Raw genomic sequence first — 26581 nt, 5'->3', positions numbered from 1 at the left:
CCTGTGCTCCACAATGGGAGAGGCCACAACAGTGAGAGGCCGGCGTACCGCAAAAAAAAAAAAAAAAATTAAAAAGCTATCTCTAAAAATGAAAAGTGAAAGGAAACAATCCTAACTTGTATCTAAATGGTGGCATAACCACACGGAAAGAAACTAGTCAAAGTGACTTTAAGACATAGGAATTTAACTGTTTATCTCTAGTAATATATAATCTAAGAACAAAACATTACATAAAAAATTTTAAACTATTTACAGTAATCATATTATTAGCGGCAGCAATGGTGTTATTGTGTGTGCATTTTGGGATAAAGCAAATGAGTAATTACGGTACTGCATTAGTTTCCTAAGACGGCCATAACAAATACCACCGACTGGGTGGCTTAACGGAAAGTTATTTTCTCAAGGTTCTAGAGGCTAGTAGTCCAAAATCAAGGTGCCATTTAGGGTGGGTTCTGGCGAGGTCTCTCTTTCTGACTTGTAGACAGCTGTCATCTTGCTGTGTCCATGGTTTTTCCTCTGAGCACAGGCAGAGAAAGAGCTCTCTGTATCTCTTACTCTTCTTACAGGTGTCACTCTTATGACCTCATTTAACCTTAATTACCTCCCTAAGGGCCCTATCTCCAAATACAGTCTCATTGGGGTTAAGGCTTCAACATATCAATTTGGGGGGGACACAATTCAGTCCATAATAGGTATCCTTGAGAACTGAAATTTCTGATATGGGAGAAAGGGAATATGGATGTAAGATGAATAAGGCTAAATAAAAACTCTGTAGTCCTGAATTCAAATGAAACTCTCAGTATCAGCCCATAATTTATTTTAATGAATAATTATTTATAATTGATATTGATATAAATATAATTATATAATATATACTATATACAATAGAACATATATTACATAAATATGTATACTACATCTATCCGTTGAAAAGACATAGAAACAAAGACCAATCCACTAACAATGAGACCACTAGTACCCCAGATTATAGCCTATAAATACCATTTCCCATTAAAATGAACCAGAGCTCCTTAGAGAACGTGTGATTCCGGGCTTGAGAAGGGAAATGTACAAGCTGGGCATAGAATATCTTGTCATCCAGGTAGCAGAGAAGTTATTAAAGTTATTTCAAAGGCCTCAGGAACTGACTTGAGTAGTCTTCTCCTAGACTAAGATGGGATAATTTGATTTAAAAATTGATTTTGACTACAGAATATCTAAGCCTGATTGCCCATTCTGACTAGCAATTTTATGAATCATCCAGTGTGGCCTTAAGACAGTAATTTGACTGTGTATCTCTCATAGTATATACTCTAAGGACAAAAAAAATTACAGAAAAATTCTTAATGATTTCCGCTTCAGCTTCAAAAAATAGATCAGAATTGTTTTTGTTACTTGCAACTAAAGAAACCCAACAGATAGCCTGAGGAAAACTGCCTAGCACAAGGTAGGGCATAACAGATATTCAGTAAATGTTGGCCTTTTTCCTAGGAGTCAAAAACCTACAATGACTTCTTTTCAGATGTTAAAATCTGTACAGGAAATTTCCTCTCTATGCATGAGGAAAATTCTGCCTCTGTTCACACCCTCTGTAGCTCTCCCCAGTTCCTCCAACTCAAGGCAAGAATATCTGTAAACTGATTTTCCATCCAAGGTTTTGATGGGGGAGGGTCACTATTTTGACCCGTCAGTACCCACACCCTGTTCTTTTGTACTTTCTACTTCCTATCTGTCTTTAATATGCAGCCATGAGATCTCTTACCTCTTCCTCAACATGGTGCTAGGAAGATAAGTGAATTTAGCACTCCTCTCTGGGCCTGGAGCTCTCTATCTACAAATATGCCTAAGATTTTGATTTGAAGAAAAGTAAAAGATCCCACATAGACTTTGAGGCTTAAGCCACGAACTCAAGCTCATCTTTTACCAGAAAACTCTGCCTTGAGAATTATCAGGTGCTGGCTCAGCTATTGATTCTCATTTGCTGCTGTTCCTTGCTTTGCAGAGAACTCCCTTGGGAATCTAATGGCAAGAAGGAACTCTGAAAGGGCAGAGCTCAGGTATTCCTGGGTTCCCTGGGTCGGGGGAGAAGAGAGGTAACACCATCAAGTAACACCAAAACCCCTCTCTCATTCTTACAGAACCACTAAGAGGCAGGAAGCAGAAAGTGCAAGAGAGAACAGAGCATGGGTGCTGACATTCAACACAGGACACTCAAGTTTGTAATTAGGGGCTCTGACAGCTGGGAATAGGGTAGACAGAAGGTGAGGAGGAAGCAGGTGGGAGGAGAAAGAAGGGGGAGTAAGAAAATAGTCTCCTTTATGTTCCCCACTCCATTCTCCTTACCTCACTCCCCCCCCCCCATTAATTCCCACCCACACATCCAAGGAAGAGAGTGATAAAAAGGGTAATGAGGATGAGTCAAGTTCATAGGTATTTTATTGGCCCCATCCTTCTCTCGAGTGTACACGTCTTAGGAATTTTTCTTTGGTACCCCTGTTGTGCTAGGAAGGCTTGTAGTAAGTGGCTTATGCTATCTCTGTTTCAGAACTTTAGGAGAAACTTGTTTTGATCTCCTTTCCTTGACATGCTTTTCCTTGGATTCATCTTTTCTTGCCATCAGAAAGCTAAAATATATAGAAACAGTACTGTTCTATACGACTGACCAATTATGCTTTCTTCGGCCTACATTCTTTATTCTGCAGTGAAGTTGAGACTTATAAGTCAAAACAAAGGAACTAACTTACTGTCCACCAGTTTATACAGAACTCACGGTATATATGAGTTTCTTAAACTAAGATCTGTTAAAAAGAAATCTGTTTCAACAGATAACCATGTACAATACCATGTGGTGAACATGAATTCAGACCTTAAATGATGACCTTGTTAAAAAAAAAAGTTAAAATATAGAAGCTCAAAAAGAGGTATAAACCAAAGAAGTATAAACTGAGGGGAAAAATGTGCCAAGGAGATCACTTGGCCTACTTTTAATATTGAATTTTGCCTTTAAATTAGGCAAGAAGAATCTTTTGGTGGTTACTCCTGGCTTCTCAATGGCCTAGAGTAGTGTTTGAGGCCTAAATACCCTAATAAAATGCATGCACTTGCCTGGCCCTGTCCTCTGAGCATGATATCTTCCTTGTGGATCCCATGGAAAAGGGCATGGCTCTGGCAAGAAGGGATTTGGTTTTCAGAACCATGGGCCCAAGCCCAGCACTACCCCAAAAGCGTACCATGTCATCCAAAGCAAGCAGCACAGGTGATGATAGATGTGCCATTCCAAGAAAGACCACGTGGCTGATGCCTTGGCAGGTGACTCCTCCGATCTGAGCCCAGCTGAGCAGTGGCTGCTCATAGGGATCAGAGGGAGAAAACACACAGCTGTGAGGAGGACCTAGGGCCCGAGAATCGTTGCTGTGACCTCCTGGTCTGCTCTTTCCCTGGCGGTGCCTCCCTGTTTTCTGCTGTCTCAATCAGTCTCTTCCTGATGGATCTCCTGGTGCTCCCCAACTTTAAGGAAACCTATTCCCTATGGAAACTCTGAGAAATGCATCAAGGTGCAAGGTGATGGCCTCCAACAGTGGGACACATGTTCTGCCAATGACGTGGCTGAAATGGGAATGGATCACTCTGTTTGGGAGATGATCCTCGAGGACGGACTCCTGGATTGTTGCTGCCTTGTCTTAGGTTTGTTCCCAAGTCGCAGGTCCTCTGCTTCCCTCTTCTGGTCAATTGGAAGGACTCTTAATAGCCATTTATAGTTCAGGGAATAGATTAATCTGTTGGTAACTAGTAATAAAACCAAATCATAATCTCCTAATAAACTTTGGACTTTCAACTCACAAAAAGCTACACCCAAGAATTGGGATAATTAAAGACAACATGATTGCAGTTCAAATACGGTCATGTTAGGTAGTCATGACATCTACTCTATTGAGTAGACCTAGAGGGAAGATGTGAGATCAGCAGTTCCCAAATGTGATGTGCAATGTGCAGTTTTTCAAAAAGAGAAATGATCTCTGACCAAATAAGTTTGGAAAATCTTAGGGTAAAGAAAGTTACACAGGTTTCTGTACTAAAAAATTTCTCAGGGCCTTTAAATTAGAAATTGTGAATCCCTAAGGGAGATGACACATACAGTTTTTGAATAATGAATCCTTCATTGAGGACCACTCCAAGGGCTAGTGTCCCATCGTGCAGATGACTCTAACATTGCAACACTAGACATTGAAGAGATGTACTAAGAAAGAGAGATCTCCCTCCACATTATAAAATGACAGGTATTATCTCACCCAAGCCAGTACCAGGACCAATAATACAAATGGCCACCAATACCTCACTAGTTAACATTAGGCTCAGTTTCAACCACCAAGCTCAGAGTTGGGAGGGACCCTAAGGTCCTAAATGTCTCTTGCAGTCTAATACCTTTATTTTGTAAATAAGGCTGGAGACTCAGAGAGCTATAAAGAAACTATAGTCTCAAAACCCAATGAAGAAATATAACCACATATGTCTCTGTGGGAGTCCAGTACTCATGACCATTCTCCCCAGAGGAGCTATCCATTGCAAAGAGTACACGTTTTGAAATCCTAGACCAGCAGGTAGAAAAAATATGCTTAGTTCAAAAGAGTGTAAATCAGGCCATCCCCTTCACTGGAAAGATGAACACAAGATGTTGCAACATTTGGCAAAACAAGACCAGACTTATTATTCATTTATAAACCCACAGAGGGCACTTTTATAAAAGTCATCATCCTCATTCATACATCAAATGGAAAGTCAGGAAATATAGTGTGTGTTAAACTGTGTGTGTTAAACTGTATATGTTAAACTGTAAAGTGCTTTGATGCTTTTTCGTAAACGTTAATACATTTGGGAGAGCATCACAGCCTTCTGTATTAGCTAAGACTATGCTGGTTGCTAGTGACAAGAACCAGATTGAACTAACTTACTCAGACTAAGAAGGAGTGAAGGGAATAACTTACTGGAAAGCTCTCATTCCAAAAGGAAGAGCTGGATGTGAGTGAAAGAGCCACCGGGATTCTCATTCTTTCTCTCTTACGTGCTTCTCTCTGTCAGTCAGCGTCACTCACTTCCTCTGTAGATGGGATCAGCCACCCCGTGGGGGTTATGGCTGTCATTGGCTCAGAGCCTCACAGGTCCCCCACCAGAAAGGAATGGACTCAAGTTCAAAAGTCCTTCAAAACAGAGAAGGGCTCTGATGGGCTTCACTTGTTGAGGTGTTTCTTTCTGAGACAAGGGATATAGGGTCTTAGGAGAGGCAGATGGCATGGTGGGTAAGAGGTCCAAATACTGACTCCTCTTCCCGCTAGCTATATAATCTTGGGAGAGTTCTTTAAGCTCTTTTACCTCAGTTTCCTTATCTGTAAAATGGTTTTAATAATAGTGTCTACTTTATTAAGTTTCATGTGATGATTAAAGGAGATGAAACATGTAGTAAAGAATATTACGTAGTACTTGCCACAGGGTAAGTAATCGATAATGATTAGCTATTATCATTACTGGTTTAGCTGGCAGGGTTAGGAAGCCATGCTTAAATTACTCACTGTGGCAATTTAATGAAGAGATTAAAAGCGCAAACTCTGTGGTCTGATGATTTGGCTTCAAATCCCAACTCCCCCACTTACCAGCTATACTTTATGCAAGTTATTCAACTACTTTGTGCCTTTGGTTTCTTCATCTATAAAAAGAGGGGGAATAATGGTTCCTACCTTGTAAGGTGGTTTCAAGGAATAAATGGGATGATAAATGTCGATCGTTTGGCATCTGGCCTAGCACAGAGTAAGCATGCAGCAGAAGTTATCATTAGTGTTATCATGAAGGCTGTGTAGGTGGTCTATGAAAAGATGAGAGCTCTCATTTGAACCATGATATTAGGAGTATTTCAGCCATTCATTCAACAAGTATTTGCTGGGCTGCTTCTGCTGTGCTAGGTACTGTGCCAGATGTGGAGCTCAAGACGCTCAAGGCCTGGCCTCATGAGGCAAACATTCTAGCTAGGTCTTCAGAAGAGGCCTGTTACTCTGGCCAGGAAAAACAATAGGTGTCCACCACACCTACCAATTGTTAAGACTCCTAACTTCTCTGTCAATAACCAGTCCTTCTGCCTTCTCCAAACATGGTCACCTTCACCATCATATCTTTCCATCTCCTTGTAAAGAGTACATCTTCCTATTCTTGATAGATAATTATCACTCTTATTTCTTGAATGTATGGGTGTACTGCATGTATAAATCCTATTATATATATACTTTCTTTTGGGTGTTTTAAAGACCTGGTAGATCACTACTCTTGAGGACTTGCCACCTTGATTAACCTTATATTTAGGGTATGTAGAACCAAGCGTGCAGATGCTCAATGTCACCAAAAGAGAGCCTAATCCTTTAAAATCAGTGAATAAACCCTTACATCACACTGTATAAAGAAATCATTTCCAGGTAGATCACAGATCGAATGGGAAAAGCAAAACAATAAAGCTTCTAATAGATAATATAGGAGAATATCTTTATGAATTCTGTGTCAGGAAAAATTTCCTAAACAAGGCACCAAAGCACTCGCCAGTGGAAAAAAAAAAGAAAGTTGAAAAAGGTGACTACATTAAAATTAAGAACATCTGTTCATTAAAGCATCCCACTGAAAGAGGGAAAAGACAAGCCTTAAAGTGGGAACAACATTTTGCAATGAGTCTAACCAACAAGGGGTTCATATCCAGAATATATAAAGAATTCCTACAAATCTATAAATCAAAAAGAAAACAAAAATAAACAACACAATGAAAAATGAGCAGAAGATTTGAACAGGCTCTCCACAAAAGAGAAATCAAATCAACCACATGCGCAAGAAAGATGCTCAACTTCATTAGCTGGCAGGGAAATGCACACTAAAACCACACTGATATACACTCACTAAAGAGCCATCGCCAAGTGTTGCAAAGATATTGAATGTAAAGAACTCTGATATGCTGCTGGTGGAACTGTAAATTGGCATATTACCATGGAAAAGATTGACATCATCTAGTAAAACAGAAGATATGCATAATTTATGACCCAGCAATTCCCCTCTGAGGTGTATGTTCCCATAAAACATATGCTTATGTGCACTAGTATACATATTTAAGAATGTTCATAACAGTACTGAATAATAGCTCCAAGTTGAAACCACCTAAATGTCTATCGAGAGTGGAATAAATAAAAATTATGGTATATTCATATTATGAAATGCTATAGAGTGAGAAACTGGGTTGGGGAATACAACAATATGGTGCATAGAAGATGAATCTTAAGGACATGATATCGAATGAAGACAGCCCAACAGTACAGGGCACATACTGTATGATATAATTTATATTAAAAATTTGTAAAGCAAGATTAAATAAATTTTAGGAACTTCCCTGGTGGTGCAGTGGTTAAGAATCCACCTGTCAATGCAGGGGACACGGGTTTGAGCTCGGGTGTGGGAAGATCCCACATGCTGTGGAGCAACTAAGCCTGTGCGCCACAGTTATTGAGCCTGTGCTCTAGAGCCATGAGCCACAACTACTGAGCCTGAGTGCCACAACTACTGAAGCCATGTTCCTAGAGCCTGTTCTCTGCAACAAGAGAAGTCAGCGCAATGAGAAGCCCATGCACCGCAACGAAGAGTAGCCCCTGCTCACTGCAACTAGAGAAAAGCCCCCGCGCAGCAACAAAGACCCAACGCAGCCAAAAAAAAAAAAAAAAAGATTAAATAAATTTTAGGACAAATTATTAAAAAAATGTAAGGAAGTAAACGCTGTGAAAATCAAGGAAGTATTTACTTCTAGGGGGAGAAAGGGGTTATAATTAGGAAAGGTTTTGGGGGTGTTAGCAATATTCTATATCTTGATACAGGTTACACAGGGATTTGTTTTACAAACTGTTAAATCATATTTTTATTTTTAAAACTGTTCTGTATGTTTGTTATATTACAATTACACGCACGAGTAAATATACTGCAGACATACTGAACAGAGATAGAAATTAATACAGCAGCATAAAGAATAGCACTGTTCAAGTTCAAAGTCACAGCTCTCTAAGAGGGGGCTGAAGGTCACCAGTTTAAGGATGATCACTATCCTAGAGCAAGCACTGATGCAACTGGCAGCTAAATGGGGCAAATGATGTCTTGCCCAACCACATAACATATTCTACTGGTATAACTTATAGAAAGAGATTTAGTTATAGAGAAAATATACAGCAAACATTAAACCTATAGGTTACAAATCATCAAGGCTAACAGCCTCCCAGAATCCCCATCTCAGAGTGGATGTGCAGCTCCATAAATTTACAGTTGGTGGAGGGGAACTCAAATGATGGATGGAGAGTGCCAGTCATCAGAGCCTCTGCTGCTGGGACACCCTCTACTCCTGGCATGCCACTTCTTTACTGGTCCCTAAGCAACTGACTGGCTTCCCAGCAGCAAAAGCTGCACCAGCAGGAACCGCAATCATTTCTGCCTTGCACCATCACCTTCCACACCCTTGTGATGCTGCCGTTTTGTATCCTCCAGGAGCGGGGAGGAGGAGGTTTTTTGGGTGGTTGATTTGGTTTTCACTGGGAAGGCATAAGTTCCTATCATGATCATGCTCCCACATCTTCCCCATGATTTTTTGTCCATGGACTCTTCCTACATCACATTCCTACTGTCCTCACACTCTCTCAGTGCCAGAAGGAGGGCAGTTTCCAAAAGTTATTGGGCTTGTACTACTTTTAATCTTTATAATGACCTACAAGATTAATGCATTTTTATCCCCAGGTGGGTTAGTATCTCATTTTCACATCTCTGCTTCCTTGCCCCTACATGTCCAACAAATTTGAAAATCTCTATTTTTAATTCTCACTGAAGTAATATCATAAAAGTATTAAAGGTAATTTTGAAATTTAACCTCTAATTTCATCATTCTAGGCCTTTTAAAATTTTTTCACATTTTTGCTATGTATATAAATAATTATTCTAAATTAATCATAACATATATGCACATCTTTTTTTGTTACATAACATCAGAAATATTTTTCTGGCACTCAAACAACGTTAAATTTTCATTTGGGAATAATATTTAGTATTCTATTGAGAAGATAAACAATAATTTACTTAACTGCGTCCATATTATTGGATATTTATTTTTCAGTTTTAAATGATATCATGTGCAATGATACATTTATTAAAGCTACGTTTAAAATTTTACATTTAGAGATTGGTTCAAGATGGCAGAGTAGAAGGACATGCACTCACTCCCTCTTGTGAGAGCACCAGAATCACAACTAACTGCTGAACAATCATTGACAGGAAGATATTGGAACTCACCAAAAAAGATATCCCACATCCAAAGACAAAGGAGAAGCCACAATGAGATGGTAGGAGGGGCACAATCACAATAAAATCAAATCCCATAACTGCTGGGTAGGTGACTCACAAACTGGAGGACACTTATACCACAGAAGTCCACCCACTGGAGTGAAGGTTCCCAACCTGGGGGTCCGGCAATGGTAGAAGGAATTCCTAGAGAATCAGACTGAAGGCTAGTGGGATTTGATTGCAGGACTTTGACAGGACTGCGGAAAACAGAGACTCCACTCTTGGAGGGCACACACAAAGTAGTGTGCGCATCAGGACACAGGGGAAGGAGCAGTGACCCCAAAGGAGACTGAACCAAACCTACCTGCTAGTGTTGGAGGGTCTCCTGCAGAGGCAGGGGTGGCTGTGTCTCACCATGAGGACAAGGACACTGGCAGCAGAAGCTCTGGGAAGTACTCCTTGGCGTGAGCTCCCCCAGAGTCTGCCATTAGCCCCACCAAAGAGCTGGGTAGGCTCCAGTGTTGGGTCGCCTCAGGACAAACAACCAACAGGGAGGGAACCCAGCCCCACCCATCAGCAGACAAGAGGATTAAAGCTTTACTGAACTCTGCCCAACAGAGCAACACCCAGCTCTACCCACCACCAGTCCCTCCCGTCAGGAAACTTGCACAAGCCTCTTAGATAGCCTCATCCACCAGAGGGCAGACAGCAGAAGCAAACAGAACTACAATCCTGCAGCCTGTGGAAGAAAAACCACATTCACAGAGAAATAGAAAGATGAAAAGGCACAGAGCTATGTACCAGATGAAGGAACAAGATAAAACCCCAGAAAAACAACTAAATGAAGTGGAGATAGGAAACCTTCCAGAAAAGAAATCAGGATAATGATAGTGAAGATGATCCACGACCTCAGAAAAAGAATTCAGGCAAAGATCAAGAAGATGCAAGAAATGTTTAACAAAAACCTAGAAGAATTTAAGAACAAACACTTAGAAGAATTAAAGAACAAAGAAAGAGAGATGAACAATACAATAACTGAAATGAAAAATACACTAGAAGGAATCAGTAGCAGAATAACTGAGGCAGAAGAATGTATAAGTGATCAGGAAGACAGAATGGTAGAATTCACTGTCATGGAACAGAATAAAGAAAAAAGAATGAAAAGAAATGAAGACAGCCTAAGAGACCTCTGGGACAACATTAAATGTACCAACATTCACATTATCAGGGTCCCAGAAGGAGAAGAGAGAGAGAAAGGACCCAAGAAAATATTTGAAAAGATTATAGCCGAAAACTTCCCTAACATGGGAAAGGAAATAGCCACCGAAGTCCAGGAAGCACAGAGAGTCCCAGGCATGATAAACCCAAGGAGAAACACACCGAGACACACAGAAATCAAACTGACAAAAATTAAAGACAAGGAAAAATTATTGAAAGCAGCAAGGGAAAAAGGACAAATAACATAAAAGGGAACGCCCATAAGGTTAACAGCTGATTTCTCGGCAGAAACTCTACAAGCCAGAATGGAGTGGCGTGATATATTTAAAGTGATGAAAGGGAAGAACCTACAACCAAGATTACTCTACCCGGCAAGGATCTCATTCAGATTTGACGGAGAAATCAAAAGCTTTACAGACAAGCAAAAGCTAAGAGACTTCAGTACCACCAAACTAGCTTTACAACAAATGCTAAAAGAACTTCTCTGGGCAGGAAACACAAGAGAAGGAAAGACCTACAATAACAAACCCAAAACAATTAAGAAAATGGTAATAGGAACATACATATCGATAATTTGCTTAAACGTGAATAGATTAAATGCTCCAACCAAAAGACACAGGTTCGCTGAATGGATACAAAAACAAGAGCCATATATATGCTGTCTACAAGAGACCCACTTCAGACCTAGGGACACATACAGACTGAAAATGAAGGGATAGAAAAAGATATTCCATGAAAATGGAAATCAAAAGAAAGCTGGAGTAGCAATACTCATATCAGATAAAATAAACTTTAAAACAAAGAATGTTACAACAGACAAGGAAGGACACTATATAATGATCAAGGGCTCAATCCAAGAAGAAGATATAACAATTATAAATATATATGCACCCAACATAGGAGCAACTCAATACCTAAGGCAACTGCTAACAGCTATAAAAGAGGAAATCGACAGTAACACAATCATAGTGGGGGACTTTGACACCTTACCTACACCGGTGGACAGATCATCCAAACAGAAAAGTAATAAGGAATGACAAGCTGTAAATGACACAATAGACCAGACAGATTTAATTGATATTTATAGGACATTCCATTCAAAAACAGAAGACTACACTTTCTTCTCAAGTGCACGTGGAACATTCTCCAGGACAGATCACATCTTGGGTCACAAATCAAGTCTCAGTAAATTTAAGAAAACTGAAATCATAATAAGCATCTTTTCTGACCACAATGCTATGAGATTAGAAATCAATTGCAGGGAAAAGAACATAAAAAACACAAGCACATGGAGGCTAAACAATACGTTACTAAATAATCAACAGATCACTGAAAAAAATCAATGAGGAAATCAAAAAATACCTAGAGACAAATTACAACAAAAACACAATGATCCAAAACCTATGGGATGCAGCAAAACCTGTTCTAAGAGGGCAGTTTATAGCAATACAAGTCTACCTCAAGAAACAAGAAAAATCTCAAATAAACAATCTAACCTTATACCTAAAGGAACGAGAGAAAGAAGAACAAACAAAACCTGAAGTTAGTAGAAGGAAAGAAATCATAAAGACCAGAGCAGAAATAAATGAAATAGAAACAAAGAAAACAATAGCAAAGATCAATAAAACTAAAAGCTGGCTCTTTGAGAAGATAAACAAAATTGATAAACCATTAGCCAGACTCATCAAGGAAAAGAGGGAGAGGACTCAAATCAATAAACTTAGAAATGAAAAAGGAGAAGTTACAACAGACACTGCAGAAATACAAAGCATCCTAAGAAACTACTGCAAGCAACTCTATGCCAATAAAATGGACAACCTAGAAGACATGGACAAATTCTTAGAAAGGTAAAACCTTCCAAGTCTGAACCAGGAAGAAATAGAAAATACGAACAGACCAATAACAAGCAGTGAAATTGAAAATGTGATTAAAAATCTTCCAACAAACAGAAGTCCAGGACCACATGGCTTTACAGGTGAATTCTATCAAACATTTATAGACATTTATAGCTAACACCCATCCTTCTCAAACTCATCCAAAAAATTGCAGAGGAAGGAACACTCCCAAACTCATTCTATGAGGCCACCATCACCCTGATACCAAAACCAGACGAAGATGCTATAAAAAAAGAAAAATACAGACCAATTTCACTGATGAATATAGATGTAAAAAACCTCAGCAAAATACTAGCAGACAGAATCCAACAACACATTAAAAGGATCATACACCATGATCAAGTGGGATTTATCCCAGGGATGCAAGGATTCTTCAGTATACACAAATCAATCAATGTGATACACCATGTTAACAAATTGAAGAATAAAAACCATATGATCATCTCAATAGATGCAGAAAAAGCTTTTGACAAAATTCAACACCCATTTATGATAAAAATTTTCCAGAAAGTGGGCATAGAGGGAACCTACCTCAACATAATAAAGGCCATATACGACAAACCCACAGCAAACATCATTCTCAATGGTGAAAAACTGAAAGTATTTCCTCTAAGATCAGGAACAAGACAAGGATGTCCACTGTCACCACTATTATTCAACACAGCTTTGGAAGTCCTAGGCATGGCAATCAGAGAAGAAAAAGAAATAACTGGAATACAAATTGGAAAAGAAGAAGTAAAACTGTCACTGTTTGCATATGACATGATACTATACATAGAGGATCCTAAAGATGCCACCAGAAAACTACTACAGCTAATCAATGAATTTGGTAAAGTTGCAGGATACAAAATTAAGGCACAGAAATCTCTTGCATCCCTATACACTAATGATGAAAAATCTGAAAGAGCAATTAAGGAAACACTCCCATTTACCATTGCAAGAAAAAGAATAAAATACTTAGGAATAAACCTACCTAGGGAGACAAAAGAGCTGTGCAGAAAACTATAAGACACTGATGAAAGAAATTAAAGATGATACCGACAGATGGAGAGATATACCATGTTCTTGTATTGGAAGACTCAATATTGTGAAAATGACTATACTACCCAAAGCCATCTACAGATTCAATGCAATCCCTATCAAATTACCAATGGCATTTTTTATGGAACTAGAACAAAAGATCTTAAAATTTATATGGAGACACAAAAGACCCCAAACAGCCAAAGCAGTCTTGAGGGAAAAAAATGGAGCTGGAGGAATCAGGCTCCCTGGATTCAGACTATACCACAAAGCTACAGTAATCAGTCCCTGGATTCAGACTATATTACAAAGCTACAATAATCAAAACAATATGGTACTGGCACAAAAACAGAAATATAGCTCAATGGAACAGGATAGAAAGCCCAGAGATAAACCCACACACCTATGGTCAATTAATCTATGACAAAGGAGGCAAGAATATACAATGGAGAAAAGACAGTCTCTTCAATAAGTGGTGCTGGGAAAACTGGACAGCTACATGTAAAAGAATGAAATTAGAACACTCCCTAACACCATACACAAAAATAAACTCAAAATGGCTTAGAGACCTAAATGTAAGAGTGGACACTATAAAACTCAGAGAGGAAAACATAGGAAGAACACTGTTTGACATAAATCACAGCAAGATCTTTTTTGATCCACCTCCTAGAGTAATGGAAATAAAAACAAAAATAAACAAATGGGACCTAATGAAACTTAAAAGCTTTTGCACAGCAAAGGAAACTACAGACAAGACGAAAAGACAACCCTCAGAATGGGAGAAAATATTTGCAAATGAATCAATGGACAAAGGATTAATCTCCAAAATATATAAACAGCTCATGCAGCTCAATATTAAGAAAAAAAAACAACCCAATCCAAAAATGGGCAGAAGATCTAAATAGACATTTCTCCAAAGAAGACATACAGATGGCCAAGAAGCACATGAAAAGCTGCTCAACATCACTAAACATTGGAGAAATGCAAATCAAATCTACAATGAGGTATCACCTCACAGCAGTCAGAATGCTCATCATCACAAAATCTACAAGCAGTAGATGCTGGAGAGGGTGTGGAGAAAAGGGAACCCTCTTGCACTGTTGGTGGGAATGTAAATTGTTACAGCCACTATGGAGAACACTATGGAGGTTCCTTAAAAAACTAAAAATGGAATTACCATATGACCCAGCAATCCCACTACTGGGCAAATACCCAGAGAAAACCATAATTCAAAAAGACACATGCACCCCAATGTTCATTGCAGCACTATTTACAATAACCAGGTCATGAAAGCAACCTAAATGCCCATTGACAGATGAATGGATAAAGAAGATATGGTACATATATACAATGGAATATTACTCAGCCATAAAAAGGAATGAAATTGGGTCATTTGTGGAGACGTGGATGGATCTAGAGACTGTCATACAGAGTGAAGTAAGTCAGAAAGAGAAAAAATATATCGTAGATGAACGCATATATGTGAAATCTAGAAAAATGGTGCAGATCAACTGGTTTGCAGGGCAAAAATAGAGACACAGATGTAGAGAACAAACATATGGACACCAAGGGTGGAAAGTGATGGGGGGTGCTGTGATGAACTGGGAGATTGGGATTGCCATATATACACTAATACGTATAAAATGGATAACTAATAAGAACCTGCTGTATAAAAAAATAAATAAAATAAAATTCAAAAAAAAGTTTTACATTTATGCCTGTTAAATTTAAATTCATTAGTTTTTGCCGATTATTACAACATATCAACAGATTTTTGAATTTTGACTTTCCTAAGGTACTGTGTGATTCATGGTTTTGATGTCATTAACTGAGGCATTGGAAATGACAGACCCAAGGACAAAAGCTTGAAGAGGTTTATGTGCCAAAAGGTATGCACTGGAATGTTCAAAATAGCATCATCCATGATATTTTCAAGCTGGTAACAGTCCAAATGTCCATTGATTGTACAATGGACAAATTAGTTATGGTATACTTACAGATGGAGTACTATACAGGAACAAACATGAATGAACTACACCAGAGTGATTACTTGAATAAATCTTGCAAACATGGTGTTAAGTAGCCAGACACAGAAGAATACATACTCTATGTTTATAAAGTTAAAAACAGACAAAGCCGTGTTTGAGCCCTGGTCCGGGACGATCCCATGTGCCGTGGAGCAAAGCCCGTGCGCCATAACTACTGAAGCCTGCATGCCTAGATACCATGCTCTGCAACAGGAGAAGCCACCGCAATGAGAAGCCCACGCACCGCAATGAAGAGTAGCCCACCCCCGCTCACCGCAACTAGGGAAAGCCCACGTGGAGCAACGACGACACAACACAGTCAATAAATAAATAAGTAAATAAATAAAAACAGGCAAAGCCAATTTATGATGCTAGGTATCAATATACTGGTTATCTTTAGGGAGGAGTTAGTGATTGGGAAAGTGTGTGAGGTGGGCCCTTGAGATGCTGATGAATGCTTCATTTGTAGACCCAGATGATTACATGGGTGAGTTTACTTGGTGATAATTCATCAAGCTGTACACTTAGGGATTGTGTAGGGATTGTGAATTTTTCTGCATGTATCTTAGGCTTCAATAAAAAGTTAATTAAAAAAAATAGTGATAGGAATAATGAACTCAAGGGACTTCCCTGGTGGTCCAGTTTTTAAGACTCTGTCTTTCCAATGCAGGGGGCATGGGTTTGATCCTTGGTCAGGGAACTAATATCCCACGTGCTATGCAGTGTGGCCAAAAATATTTTTTAAATTAAAAAAAAATTTAGAAAAGAATAATAAACTCAAGAGCTCATAGTGATGTTATCAATTATATTTAAATCAATTAAAAATAGTAATACAGGATTGGAGCTAGCCTGAGGTGGTAGATAGTGAGTTCAGTTTGAATATATTGAAACTGAAGTGATGGGAGGATGTGCAGTTGAAAATGTTCAGCAAATAGTTTTATATATGGGTCTAGGGCTCAAGGGAGAGAGCTGGGCCAGAGAGTGATATTTGGGAGTCATAAGCATATTGATAGTAATTGAAACCGTGAGAGTGGATGAGATTATTCACAGACAAGCACAAAGCAACGTGATGAGAGAACGTTGGAAGATTACGAAGACTTAGAGAAAGAAAGCTCATGATGGAGGTGAAGACATCCAGAGAGAGAGAGAAGATTTAAGCGAGAGCAGTGGTAGGAAAACCAGGGGAGGAAGAAACTTTTCAGAGGAGGGAATGGCCAACAGGATCAAATGCCAGAGACAGAAAAGGGTAGATAGGGACCAAGAGGTCTCCATCGGGTGTAATAACTTGGTCAAAAATGACTTTGGTGAGAGTAGAATCAGTGGCATCCTCAGATCTGAGATGGGCTGTCTACAAGGTTTATCATCTAGGAAGACGGCAGAGTTTGGAGAAGAGAGGAAAAAATTAAATTAAGCTGGATGCCAAAGTATTCAGTGAAGGAAACATTCTATGAAGTGGTTGAGAGAGTCCTTTTATCATGAAGGTAGTTCTGCTTGAAACTGAAGAACAGACAACAGCTCTCGCCACTTGGCTGCCTAAGCTTTACCTCTTGCAGTCTGAATGGTTGTCTTTGTACTCAATTATCCCTGTGTCCTCCGGCAGCAGAGTACTCTCATCTCCCACTCTGTCTGACAACTTTTCCTGCCCCTTGTTGTCCAATAACTCTACATTCTGGCTATTCACAATCTTTTTCTAAACTAAACATTTTCCTCCTCCAGCCCCAAACTTCAGATTCCTCTTGGACTTTCTGTTATATTCTAAAGCCAAATCCAGTTTCTCTCTCCTGGGGGAGATTAAGGTATGTTTTTTGTTTTTGTTTGTTTTGTTTTTTAAGGTATGTTTTATTGACTTATGAACATATCAACTACACAGCAGAAGTCTGAAGAGAGAGAAGCTGTCCCAGACTCATGGGAAAATTGGGATTCTTGATTGGTCATTGAGGTCCTGACTCCAGATGTGCACTGTGTGCCCATAACCACCATGCTCAGAGGTTCCCGTGTTCATGGGACTTATCCTGTCACGTGAATAGAACGTGAATGGGTGGGTGCACAGAAGGAATGGGGATCAATGTTTTAGTCCTTTCCCCTAAGGCTTTGATTTTATCCTCCACCTTCTGAGCAAAAGAAAAACAATCCCCAAAACCACTTCTCACTTCCTCTTTTACTTGGTTACTGCGTTCTCTTTCCATTCCTCCTTTTGGGGTTCACTCCAGTAGGTGGTACAAGCTAGAATGAGAATTCAGTGAATCAGAGTGTGGGAAAAGCCTAGGACAATGTCTAACATGCCCCACGTGTTGGTTTCCTTTCTCCTGAAGTGGAAAATCTGGCCTTAGGTTCTGTCCAATCAGTTCCCATGGGCATATCTTTCTAACTTTGGGGCTCATTCCAATAAATGTTTGACTTAATTAAAGAAGCATTTATAACCTGTCTATGAAACAGAAACAGAATCACGGACATGGACAATAGACTGGTGGTTGACAAGGGGGAGGGAGGTGGGAGAGGGATGGAGTGGGAGTTTGGGGTTAGCAGATGCCAACTATTATATATAGAATAGATAAAACAACAAGGTCCTACTGTACAGCACAGGGAACTATATTCAATATCCTGTGATAAACCATAATGGAAAAGAATATGGAAAAGAACATAGATAGGTGTAACTGAGTCACTTTGCTATACAGCAGTAATTAACACATTGTAAATAATAAAAAAAGAAGCATTTATAAAGCACCTATTGTGTATACACAGCAACATGGGAAATATACAGAAGCAAGTATAGTAGGCTGAATAATGTCTCCCAAAGATAACAGGAACCGCTAATATTACCTTATTTGGAAAAAGGGTCTTGGCAGATGTGGTTAAATTAAGGATCTTGAGAGGAGGAAATTATCCTGCATTATCCAGTTGGATCCTAAATGCAATTACATGTGTCTTTATATTAATACCTGTACATGCCTATACAGGGAGGATGAGGAAGGTTAGACAGATACACACAGAGGACAAGGCAATGTGAAGACATAGCAGAGAGACTTGAAGATACTGGTCTTGAAAACTGGATGATGCAACCGCAAGCCAAGGAATGCTGCCAACCACTGGAAGCTGGAAGAGGCAAGGAACAGATTCTTCCTGAGAGCCTGTGGAGGAAACGTGGCCCTGCAAACACCTTGATTTTGGTCCAGTGCTACTTATTTCAGACTTCTGGCTCCAGAACTGTGAGAGAATAAATTTCTATTGTTTTAAGTCACCAAGTTTGTAATACTGTGTTACAGCAGCCACAGGAACTAATACATCTAATAACAGATTGGTAACAGCCCAACGATCTGGAACAGAGACAAGAATGGGGTGTGCTGATTTAAACACACACACAAATAAAACCAACAATACAGGGTGACAGGGTGAAATCTAATGTTGAAATGCATTAGTATCTTATGGTGTCGATGGCTTAGTTCCTGTGGAATCGCTGGTGGTTTTTCAATGCCTCTAACTCAGCACTAAAAGCTTACCTCACACATGACATCACTTGTAGTGACAAGACCCAGCACAGGACCAAGCAGAACCTCAAGCTTAACAAAGACACGAGTTGTGTTGGGGCTCTGGGAAGGAAACCATTCTCAGAAATATTGCTGGGACTGGAACTCTTGTCAGGAGTGAACAGAAAAGGAGTAAAACTGACTTTTTGTTTGAAGTGCCCAGCTGGATAATGTGCAGGTCCAACGGCCTAGGGTAGAGCTGGAGGTTACCCAGCAACAGAGAGGCAAGTGGGCTCCGGGGGGGTGACCTGGAGACTGAGAAATCCCGCTGAATGCTGGCAGGTCGTAGCTCTCTAGTTAGCATCAGAGCCCTGAGGATAGTGATAATTTATTGCATCTTTAAAAGGTAAATATTATTTAATTGTAGAAAGGAAAGACTTGATTGAATTTCATTGGCACTATCAATAAGAACATGAGAAATGTTACCCTAGGTGATGAGAATGAATAAATCCTCTCAGCATCACCGACCAAGATGACCAACAGAGGTACCCATGGAGGTTTGTGGGTGGACATTCTCAAAAGGTTGGGGATACGTACTTCTCCCCCCAGACGCCTCTACCTCCCCTAAAGTATGATCCATTGTTAATACCATTAGCATCCATTCATCTTGTGATCCTCTGATTTGCGGATTTAGGACAAGGACTCTGGCTATTGAATTTTCCGCTTAGGTGTTGGAAAAGGCAAGGCTTCCATTCAGAACTCAGGAATGGTCCGTGGTACCTTCATAACGTACTTCAAGCAGTCCCAGATTGAGGTCCCTCTTAGCACAAGCCTTGTCTCCATGACAGCTTATTTCCTGTTGCCCTCTGCTATTGAGAGCAATGTGGGCTGTTCCAGTGACCAGTATATTATACCACCTCTGCTTGTGATTGCGTAACCTGAATTAACCTTCCTGTGATTTAGAACCTGATGGGTCTGAATTTCATTATAGATATGACTTCCGCGCTCTTCTTCTCTGCTGGGGCACAGGCATTCACTTGGAGGGATGCTGTAATTACTATGTAGATTGCTTTCCTATCATTTGATTGAAACTTCAGGAAGAAGGAAGGTCATTATTGTAACTTCTTCTTCAATTTCTCATTTTAGGAAATCTGGAAGCAGAGCCAGGTATAATCCAGAATAATTCAGCCCACTGAGCCGCTCTCCTTGGAAAGCATAAATAGAGCACAGAAGTTAGTTCTGAAATGGATTGTAACCACAAGTGCGAGAAATTCTCAAAAGACCCATTTCTTGGAAATAAATTTGCCAAATAGAGCAGGATCCACAGCTGCTCTTTTAAGGTCTGTGTTCCCCAGGGACTGTGCTCACAACCCCACCTGCTTTGTCATCCAGCGGGGGTGGCAAGTAGAGGGAGGCCTTTCTCCATCTCATGGCTGGTGTGAGGGTGGGCACTGCGGAGGCGAGTTCATGGGTCACCCTATGGTTCTCTTTAGAAAGACAGCTGCAGTTTGTGTCAGACCCACGAGGAGGAAAACATGCATTTCCAACGCACTGCCCATGTCCTTCTGTCCCCAAAGCCCACTCAGCGTCAGCCACTAACAGTAAGTCAAGTCTGTAGAAGGCAAGAGGTTTGTGAGGCCAAATTCTCCACTGCAGTTTTTGGTCACAATACACTGAAGTGGGCATGGCACTGTGATTTCACTTCATTCTCCTCACCCAAGCAATATACCAAGGATGATATTAAGGACATTTACTGAAATATCAAGATAGAAAGAGATCAGAAAGAATCTAAATATCCAATAACAAAAACTGGTTAAATAGAGTGCATCTATGTAATGGGATACCACGTAGCCAGTAAAAAAGAAAGAAGTTGGTTAACATACACTGATATTAAGTTACTTCAAAATACATTAAGTGGGGTTTCCCTGGTGGCGCAGTGGTTGAGAGTCCGCCTGCCAATGCAGGGGACACGGGTTCGTGCCCTGGTCCGGGAGGATCCCACGTGCCGCGGAGCGGCTGGGTCCGTGAGCCGTGGCTACTCAGCCTGCGTGTCCGGAGCCTGTGCTCCACAACGGGAGAGGCCACAGCAGTGAGAGGTCCGCGTACCGCAAAAAAACAAAACAAAACAAAACAAAAAAAACATTAAGTGAAAAAAGCAGGGTGCAGAAAGTATGTATAACAGGAACATTTTATGTAAATACTATACATCCGAGTACATTCATACAATTTTTTCTAGAATGTTCAAGAAAATGTAAACACTGGTTTCTTTTGGTGAGATAGAGATTTTTACTTTTCTTTCTTTATTTCTTTTATTTCTTTTTTTTTTTTTTTTTTTTGCAGTACGCGGGCCTCTCACTGTTGTGGCCTCTCCCGTTGCGGAGCCTGTCTCAGCGGCCATGGCTCATGGGCCCAGCTGCTCCGCGGCATGTGGGATCTTCCCGGACCGGGGCATGAACCCGTGTCCCCTGCATCAGCAGGCGGACTCTCAACCACTGCGCCACCAGGGAAGCCCTCTTTATATTTTTTTTTAATACTAAGTGTATATTGCTCTTAACTTTGTAACATTTTCCCCAAGTTTTCTTGGCCATCCTTCAGAGGATCTTCCCAGACTCTTCCTCTTGACTCCAGGGTGATCTTCTAGGGTTGTACACAAGCACTCAGCCCAGGGGACAAGTAGGGGCTGAAATTCAGCCTGAGGTGTCCTTGCCTGGCTGTGAATCCCGACACCAGGTTGCATACACACAGAGGCCCATCTTTTCCTAAGTACCAACATGCTACCATACGGGCTGGTGGCAGCTCTGCACAGCTCTTCATTTTACCTTTCACTGCTGGCAGCTCTTTATTTGTAATACAGTTTGACTTGGTTATTGCTCCTAACCTGTCCCCCTCAACTTCAGACCCTCCTTCACATCCTAGTCTCCTACCCCCTAGTCTAGGGCTCAGTCCAACTCCAGGCCCACCCACTGCTATGCCCAGCCCTGAACTCAAGCAGCATTCAGGGCTATAAAACTAGCTATGTACACAGAAATTTCTAGGGAGAAAGTTACCTCAAGCACAGGTGTGCCCAGGCACAGTGAGAATTGGGGGTCTGGAGCTCAGGTGAGACCGTGTGTGGCGGGCAGGTGTATGCATGTGAGGACAGCAGAAGAGCTTGGGAGTGGCAGAAACATTGCTGGGGCCATCTGCGGGCTTCGAGCAGCTTGGCTGGGTGGCCTCTTGACTCACCTGAAATAAACTCAGGCGAACATATTCATGTTGCCCCAACTTCTGCATGTGAATGGGCCAACATTTATCACTCACAAAGAGTCAGCTCTTATCCACACAAATGGCAGTGAGCATTGGCACTTATCGTTCAAAATAGCAGATGATCACAAAATTAGGGCTTTGGAGAGCTCTCCTTGGAATGTAATTGGTGATTCTTTTTAATGTAGATTTTTTTCCAGCATAGATTTGCTTGAATTACAATTAACTTGTGTTCTCTGTTTCATATCTACTGAATATAGTAGGACTGAAGGAAGATAGAGCAAAACTACCAGAGATTAAATAAATTAACCAGAGATTAAAGATTTGTTTTGGATGATCAGCGTGGAAGGACTGAGTTCACTCTATTTAAAAACATAGTTAGGTTTCTCTCTGTTATAACATAGCAGCCTCTCTGCAAAACTAAATATTCAACCCAAGGCCAAAGAAGCATTTCCTCAAAATGTTTTCTTATCTTTAATAAAATTCTTTTGTGTGTGTGGTATTACCAAATACGATTTTAGAAAGCATCCAAAACCTTCTCTTATTTTAGTAGTAATCACTTGAATCTCTAATAAGTCAGCTTCAACCCACTTTCTCTGGTCTAATCTTCAGAGGGAAGCACCGCTAGCTTATGAACTTTTAGGATGTTGGCACTGGATACCACTAAGTAAGGCTTGCTGCATTGTCATAACTACAAACATAAACGGAACTTCACATTTTGCCTGTAGATTTTCAGGCTTAAGGTATCAGGAGAATGGGGTTTTCCAATTCATTGATTACGTGCTCTGTGTGTGTGTATACTCGTCTTTTGCGATAGTTATACCTGATAGAGAATATGGGCACATTTTATCAGGTAACATATCCACAGACCAATACTGTTCCTCACATGACAGAATTAAATTCATATATTAATGAATGGGACTATCAATAGGACCCGTCCTCTAAAAAGTATAAAATAGATCATTGCTTTCTACAACTATCAGAGTATTGAGAAGCAGTAAGTTTTCCTTCTTTCTCTTTCATATTTTCATGGCGTCTCGACTGCCCCACACCCAGCAGTCTATTGACTACAAGTGACCCCAGAGTTTATACCTCGGGAAGGGGTAAGCAGTGTCAGCCTAGCCCATATACAGGCTCGTGACTCAAGGACAAGCTGCAGCCTGGGGCTCACCAGATGAGTTTGTCAGGGGAGAAATGTCAATTTGAGCAGATGTGTTTTGTTTTTATAATACAGCTTAGAGAAACGGAATGGTTGTCATAGTGTAGGAGTTTTAGCGAGAGTTTTAAATTCAATAGAGAAGGAACCAAGAGGCACATAAACAAGACAGGAATGAGAAAGGCATTGCAGAATTTAGCAAGAAACTGATGCTTCCCCCTCATCCTTTACTGAAAAGATTTTTAAGAAGCAGTGATAATAGCTCCAATTGCTACCAGCAAATGCCATGCAGAGGCAACCAGAGTTGTTTTTTTGATTAGAGGAGCCTGGCTTGTAACCAGCTTACTGTTTCATGCTTGAGAGTAAGAATGGCCAAGTCATGTTTGTCTGGGTTTACAGGCAGAATCGGCCACTTACTGGCTAGGTGACCTTGGACAAGAGGTCCATTTCCTTACCTATAAAACGGGGTTAATAATAGCACCTATCTCATAAGGTGTCTAAGAGGATTATGGCTAATGATACATGTAAAGGGTTTTGCATAGCACCTGAACACATAGAAAGTGCTCAACAGAAATTTACTCATCAATATTCGTAAGTATTTGAAGACAGTATGTTCTCTTAAGTAGGCTAATCCACCCTGAATCTTTTTCAACAAATGCTCTCTTCGTAGGATATATACAAGTAAACGTCAATCAAGCCCAGGTGAAATGATCATAAATTCCAAATTAGTGGTGGCTTACATAAATGTGGTGTCGCTGTTTTCTACTATCTGTGTTAATACTTCGCTCCATTTGTACAGCTAATTGAGAGCTGAATGTAGTCTCCATAAAATGTTAGCGCTGTAATGCCCAAGTGGAACTTATTTAAGGAACAATTATGGCTAGAAAATGGTCTGTAAAAATAGCTCCCGTCCCTGCATCACATTGCTTGTTCCCAGCGGTGCCTTCAAGCCTTTCTGACAAACAGGCCTGCCCTCCTGCAGACCCAGGAGTTTATTCTGCTTCACACGCCCCAACGAAACTGCCAGCTGAGGTCTAATTGCAGAACCTTCATTACCAGGGATGATTGATACTATAAAAAGAACCCAGCTGAATTTTTCACATCCTGCTGGGTGAGCACAAGGGCGGCTCTCCTGTTCCTGTGCCCCGCCTCCCCACCCGACCCCCACCAGCAGTTATCCTTGGTACCTGTGTGGTCTGGTCTCTGCAGGAAGCTCCTAGCAGTTGACAGATGTTACCTCCCTTCTGCTCGGATCCTCCCTCCGCAGAAGGCGGGCTGATGACCATGATAGATAGGGCTGGCCTTCCTTCACAGCTGCAGACAGGATCTTCATTTCTTAACCTCCCCACTTAAGTATCTTGCTTAAGGTCACCCGGAAGTGTGAGACCAGAGGAAGATGAGACATTTCTCCTGTCCCCGTAGGCCTTTGTGACAATGTATGGGTGACTCTATCTGTAAATCAGCCTTTTCCAGTTACATTCTGTTAGTCCATCAACAAGCATGTGTAAACCTCCTACTCAGTGTTCAGTACTGAGTTAATGACAGTGAAGGGAGATATTCAGAAGCAAGAGGACACTAAGGAATTTAAAACCTAGTTGGAAGGCAGAATTAGGCAGGACTGCTCCTGCTTCTATAGCTAATAACTTTAAGAAGAGAGTGATTTATGCAAATTTTATATGAAGCTTACGAAAAACCATTTTTCCATCTGTGTATGTGTTTGTGTGTGTGTGTCTGAGAGAGAGAGAGAGAGTGGGAGGGAGAGAGAGGACAGAGCACATCTATCTGTATATCTCGAAACAGAAAGGCAGAAAAAGAAACGTCTGGAAAGATGTTCACCAAATAAGTTAGGTTGCATCTCTAAGACCTGCGTAGCAAAATGCCTGAGAGCGTAGTCTCTGAAGACACAGGTACATTTACATCCCAATTCTGCCACTGACTGTGTTACCTTGTCCATGTTATATTTAGCCACTCTGAGTTTCAGTTTTCTTAAAGCGGGATAGTAATTGTTGTATCTCATAGGGTTCTCATCAGGATTAACTAGAGCATTGTGTAGTGCCTGGCACGTGGCATTTAAATATAAGTGCTCAATAAATGTAACTGTTTACAGTGATAAGCTATTGAAAGAGAAGAGGATGGGAGGGGAAGCCTTAGAAAAGGCAAGACTTGAACGGGTCTCTGGAGAACAATAAAGATTTGGCTGGCTAGAAGGGAAGGCTGGCAGTGGGGAGGCGGGTGTTCTCAGGGTTAGGGAAACATTCTGAGCAAAGGCAGAGGGAGGAAGGAGCCTTATTTGTTCTCCAAGAAAGAGAAGGCTTGTGGGAAGTGAGAAACAAGGTTGCATAAGAAGGGGACCCGAGATACTGGAGGGCCTCAGGGATTCTGGGTGTTGTCCAATAGGGAAAATAAAGCTCTTGAATGTATTTGAGCCACAAAGAATCTCATCAGTTTAGTGTCAGAAAATCACCCTGTCATTGAGATGAAAAAGTGAAGTTAGAAGAGCAATAGAGGCAAGATGGTGTGATTTTTAATTTTCCTTACTCCCCCCAACAAAAATAGGGATGACCCCTAAGATAGCAAAACAGACAAGAAGCAAGCTACCAGACTGGAAGGCAGCAGAGGGAAGACAGTTCTAAGAGCCAGAAAGCCTAGAGATTACTATTAAGTACTCACCTTCACAAGGAGGGGATTTCATAAACGCGTAAGTTTGACAGACCCAGCTGAGATTGTAAGGGGGACTTTCAGCCTCCAAACGGTGGTATAGTTGGCATGTGGCCAACTCCCCTTGAGAAGAAGAGTCAAAGTGCATGTAAGGTCGGATCTTAACAAACGGCACCGCGAAACAGAGGAAAGCTTCAAGTGAGCTTTATTAGGGAGCGCTCCCGGGCGAGGTTCACTGGCCCGACAAAAAGGGGCCAGGGAAGTCGCGCCCGGGCGAGGGTTTTGGCAGAATTTATAGGGGAAGAAGGGAAAGGGGTGTGGTGAATCCGGGAGGGCGCAGGGTATTCCTTATTTGGTGGTCTTTTCGAGTATCGTGGGGGACCGTTAGTCCCGCCCCTCGACAGGCGGGAAGGCTGGGCCGGGTGGAAAGTCCCCAGGTCAGTTCCCGGAACTGGGTGGTCCGGAAAGTCTCCAGGTCAGTTTCTGGAACTGGGTGGTCCGGAGGGTTTCGTTCTGATGCAACCTGTGAATCTGATTGCGCTCCCCTGCCTCGGGCCAGTTGGCTTTACA

At 40.9% G+C, this 26581-nt stretch overlaps 1 long non-coding RNA gene across 1 annotated transcript in view; it reads right to left on the bottom strand.

The window, feature by feature from the left end:
* The window catches only part of LOC109547426 (uncharacterized), an 87650-nt gene extending 61474 nt beyond the window's left edge, over window positions 1–26176 (bottom strand). Inside the window, exon 1 of the long non-coding RNA XR_012333581.1 lies at window positions 26024–26176. This is a non-coding gene — a long non-coding RNA (uncharacterized lncRNA). The remainder of the gene's footprint in view (window positions 1–26023) is intronic.
* Window positions 26177–26581: the final 405 nt, after the last annotated feature.

The sequence above is a fragment of the Tursiops truncatus genome, chromosome 1, assembly GCF_011762595.2.
Source record: "Tursiops truncatus isolate mTurTru1 chromosome 1, mTurTru1.mat.Y, whole genome shotgun sequence".
NCBI lineage: Eukaryota > Metazoa > Chordata > Mammalia > Artiodactyla > Delphinidae > Tursiops > Tursiops truncatus.
This window is presented reverse-complemented; position numbering and strand designations above follow the sequence as displayed.